This window comes from Microtus ochrogaster, unplaced genomic scaffold, assembly GCF_000317375.1.
Source record: "Microtus ochrogaster isolate Prairie Vole_2 unplaced genomic scaffold, MicOch1.0 UNK39, whole genome shotgun sequence".
Classification (NCBI taxonomy): Eukaryota; Metazoa; Chordata; class Mammalia; order Rodentia; family Cricetidae; genus Microtus; species Microtus ochrogaster.
In genome coordinates, this window is record NW_004949137.1 from 2,326,732 (window position 1) to 2,331,383 (window position 4,652).

Sequence of the window (4,652 nt, forward strand, 5' to 3'; positions counted from 1 at the left end):
TTGAATAACACAATTAAAAAATTGGGTAGTGAATTGAACAGAGAATTCTCAACAGAAGTTCAAATGACCCAAAGATACTTAAGGTCATGTTCAACTGCCTTAGCAATCAGGGAAATGCAAATCAAAACAACTTTGAGATACCATCTTACACCTGTTAGAATGGCTAAAATCAAAAACACCAATGAAAACCTATGCTGGAGCGGATGTGGATTAAGGGGAACACTCATCCATTGCTGGTGGGAATGCAAACTTGTGCAACCACTTTGGAAATCAGTGTGGCGGTTTGTCAGAAAATTGGGGATCAACCTACCTCAGGATCCATCAATACCACTTTTGGGAATATACGAAAAGGATGCTTAATCATACTACATAAACAATTTGTTCAAATATGTTCATAGCAGCATTATTTATGATAGCCAGAATCTGGAAACAACCTAGAGCCCTCAACTTAAGAATGGATAAAGAAAGTGTAGCATATTTATACATTAGAGTGTGGTTTAAAAAAAAGTATCCCTAATTTTGCAGGCAAACGGATGGAATTAGAAAACACCATCCTGGGTGAGATATCCCAACCCCCCCCCCCAAAAAAAAAACTGTATGGGATGTATTTACTCTTAAGTCGATACTAGCGATAAACAAAGGACATTGAGCCTATAGCTCTGTTCATGTTCCTACAGAAGCTAAATAATGGGAACCCTCCCCACCAAAAAAAACTTATATAGACCCACCTAGAAATTTGAAATAGACAAGATTGTCAGACAAAATTTGGGAGCATGGGGGCAGAAAGTAGAAGGAAGGGGAGAAGGGGAAGGTTGAGCAAAACTTCAGGGGATGGGATAGTAGGATTGAGGAAGGACAGATATGAGAGCAAGGAAAGAGATAACTTGATTGAGGAAGCCATTACGGAGTTGGAAAGAAAGCCGGCTCTAGAAAAATGACCAGGATGACCCCAGCTAAGATGCTAAACAATAGAGAAGAGGGTGTCTGAACTGGCCTTGCCCTGATGATTATCTTAAATGTCACCATAGAACCTTCATCCAATAACAGATGGAAACAAAGGCAAAGACCCACCTCAGAGCGCTGGACTGAGCTCCCAAGATCCAGTTGAGGAGGGAAAGGAGTGAGTGTATGAGCAAGGAAGTCAAGATCATGAGGGGTTCATCCACTGAGAGTTTGCCTGAGCTAATGGTAGCTCGCCAACTCCAACTGGACGGGAAGTGAACGAGCATGGAAACAAATTATTACGTTTGAATGTGATTGACAGTTGGGGTAGACTGAGGGGTTATTAATGGTAATACAAGGATTTGTCTCTACTGGCTTTTTGGGATCCTATTCTCTTTGCTTAACCTAGATGTAGTAAGGAGGGCTTTGGACTTTCCACAGGTCTGGGTGCATCGACCTCTCTTAGGACTGCAGGGGATAGGGTTGAGGTTGGGTGGAGGTGTTGGGAGGGGAGTGGGAGGAGGGGATTGAGTGGGAGTTTGGATTGGTATTTTTAAGTAATAAAAATAAATAAATAAAAAGAAAAGTCTAAAGGCCGGTTGTTAAACCAGTCCCGTTCCGCGCTCCTCTTCCTTTTCTCTCTTTCAACAAGACAGATGCCTCTGTGTCCTTCACCAAGGACTTCTTCGCAGCCATCTCCAAGACAGCGGGAGCGCCCATCAAGCGGGTCAAGCTGCTGCTGCAGGTGCAGCATGCCAGCAGGCAAAACACAGCAAATAAGCAATACAAGGGCATTATAGACTACGTGGTTCGTATCCCCAAGGAACAGGGAGTCCTGTCCTTCTGGCGTGGAAACCTGGCCAATGTTGTCAGATACTTCCCCACCCAGGCTCTCAAATTTGCCTTCAAATATAAATACAAGCAGATCTTTTGGGGTGGTGTGGACAAGAGGACCCCGTTTGGGCGCTACTTTGCAAGGAATCTGGCATTAGGTGGTGCTGCTAGGGCCACGTCCTTGTTCTTTGTGTACTCACCTTGATTTTGCCCGTACCCTTCTAGCAGCTGATGTGGCAAAGCTGGAGCTGAAAGGGAATTCAAAGGCCTTGGTGACTGCCTGGTTAAGATCTACAAATCGGATGGGATTAGGGGCCTGTACCAAGGCTTTAATGTGTCAGTCCAGGGCATTATCATCTACTGAGCTGCCTACTTTGGCATCTATGACACTGCAAAGGGAATGCTTCCAGATCCCAAGAACACTCACATCTTCATCAGCTGGATGATTGCACAGTCTGTCACTGCTGTCGCTGGCTTACTTGCTATCCCTTTGACACAGTTCGCTGTTGTATGATGATGCAGTCAGGATGCAAAGGAGCTGATATCATGTGTACAGGCACGATCGACTGCTGGAGGAAGATTACTCGTGATGAAAGAAGCAAGGCCTTTTTCAAGGGTGCATGGTCCAATGTTTTCAGGGGCATGGGCGGTGCCTTTGTGCTTATCTTGTATGATGAGATCAAGAAGTACACATAATTATGTCTTAGGTGTTCTCCCCGAGAACAGGCATGTTGTATAATACACCATATCTTGAACATTCTGAACAGATTCTCTGGGCTTGTCTGTTCTATCCTGTGTGATAGGTTCATTTTCATCAGCAGATGGGCAAAGTAATTTTTTGAGGGGTGTTCAAGGTGACCTTTTAGAGAATCTTATTTCATCCAATTACTAACCTGGCCCAATCCTGCTTAGTTTAAAATATCAGATGCAATCAGGTATGTTCAGTGTGATATGACAGCAATTTGTTTGAAGGAGTGAGCAACTTGTTGATTCCTGGTTGTTCAACCCTGAGATAATCATACAGAAACTATATTAATTAAATCACTGCTTCGCCATTAGCTCAAGCTTCTTATTGGCTAACTCTTACATATGAATTTATTCCATTTCTATTAGTCTGTGTATCACCACATGACAGTGATTTACTGTCAAAATTTCAGCTTGTGTGACTGGCAGCAGCTCCATGCTTCTCTCTGACTCTACCCTTCTTTTTCCCAGCATTTAGCCCAAATTTCCCTGCCTACCTAAGTTCTGCCTTATGTCCGAAACAATTTCTTAATTCATTAATGGTAATCACAGCACAAAGAGGGGACTTCCACATCACCTTCCATTCACTGTTTAAATAAAAATGGTTTTAACTTTAACATAGTAAAATTACATATAACCAAACAGGCATCATACAAATATTATGGTTACAATATTTATATTGACTTTATCTTTTACATTATCAAAGGAAAATTATAACTGTAACTATAAATTTTTCAACTCCATCAAAGACTCTAGAAGATATAATATTACTTAAGTAAACAGGAAGTGCACTGCAAACAACTACCAAAACTCTAGAATTGACAGTCATCTTGCTATTTGAACAGTCACCTGAAGTTTGTCTGTACTGTTGGGACATCCATCTTCAGCCCACAGGCCCATAGTATCCAGCAGACTTTTCCATAAAGCAGGAAATTTCAAAGACAATTCTGCCTATATTGGCAGTTTTTCAGTCACTTTCTTCTGTGTCCTTCAGAATGTCTAGCAGACTCATTCATGAAGCCGGAACTGTGAAGGATGTTCTCGTATTTAAGCAAGGTTAGCAGTCATTTCTCTGCAGATCCTGTGTGTCTAGTTTAGCAGTTCAGGCAAGAGTAGTTTTTTGCCAAAATGGCTAACCAACTCCATAAGGAACTTCTTCGATACCCATCATCTTCTTGAAATAGATTGGTGCTGCTAGGAGCAGGTGTGTCTCATATCATGAAAAGTCCTAACTTCTTAAAACATTTAAATTCTATATTCTAAATGTCTCTAAAAGATTTGAAGAATCCATTTATAATTAAAAATGTCTCTATATATCTAGAAAATCCAACTAACCTAACTATAAGCTTAACTGTTATAGATGATTATCTCTTAACCTAAATTTCTTTATTATACATTACATTTTTAAATGAGCTATACAAACACAATACCTTAATCAAGAGCAGAAATATACTATACACAGTATAACAAAACTGACCTTAAATTTGTATCAATAAACCAAGATCCATACCAATGCAAATCTCTATAGCATATTCCCCCTAAAACATAAAGAAATATTTATAGGCAATATTTGAAAACATGAGTGTAGTTTCACCAAACTGCATCCTGCCTTCTATTGGATAAAGTATTTTCTTTGTGGGAGTGTTTACAGCCACTTTTCATGGAGTCTTGTTCCATCAAATCATATTGGTCTGGAAGCAATTCATTCTTTCTCATCCTCCACGAAAACAAGAAAAGAACCTCTTTTCCAAAGCAACATATCCTTGAACCCAAATGTGGAAGTCATGATACCTTTATAACATCCATTCTGGTAAAGCTTAGCAGCCCATACAATAAAATGTCTCTCTGTACTTAGCTCATTCACAGTCAAAAAATTCAAAGGTAACACAATAATATACATAATCCAGACTCTCTGAATTTTCCATTCTTATGTGGCTTATTTTTCTTTACTGCTTTTAATGTATGAAAATCTGTGCTCTGTCTTTTTAAAAACTTTACCCTTCATTAAGCATTAACTTTATTTTATGACTCTCTATACTCTTTTTCTCCTCCCTTTCAAGCCTACATACATATATCCAACACTATGACTCATCTGGATTTGTCTTTATTGCATGTGTATAATACTTTACTGT

General features: G+C 39.9%; 1 pseudogene; it reads left to right on the plus strand.

Annotated features, from left to right (window-relative positions):
- Positions 1–533: 533 nt before the first annotated feature.
- On the plus strand, positions 534–2,558 carry LOC101999851 (annotated as a pseudogene).
- The last annotated feature ends 2,094 nt before the right edge of the window (positions 2,559–4,652 follow it).